Source organism: Odontomachus brunneus, unplaced genomic scaffold, assembly GCF_010583005.1.
Source record: "Odontomachus brunneus isolate Ranch 3 - 2012 unplaced genomic scaffold, Obru_v1 Obru_scaffold_237, whole genome shotgun sequence".
Classification (NCBI taxonomy): Eukaryota; Metazoa; Arthropoda; class Insecta; order Hymenoptera; family Formicidae; genus Odontomachus; species Odontomachus brunneus.
In genome coordinates, this window is record NW_022639687.1 from 152,323 (window position 1) to 152,542 (window position 220).

The following is a 220-nucleotide window of genomic DNA, read 5'->3' on the forward strand; positions in this document are numbered from 1 at the left end:
GTCACGACCGCCACGTACGCGTTCGGCGGTGTGGTCGCGTCAACGGTATAACCGACGGATGTTCGGCGGTTTTGCTACGCACGAATGAACCCTGGAGCTTGTCCCTCGAACGCGCGAGAGGGACGCGAGCCCTTGCCCTCGTCCAGGAGGACGGCCGGGTCTCCGCTCGTCAATGCCTCACCCGCTCCGTGCCACGAAAAATCACTAAAATATCTAATCT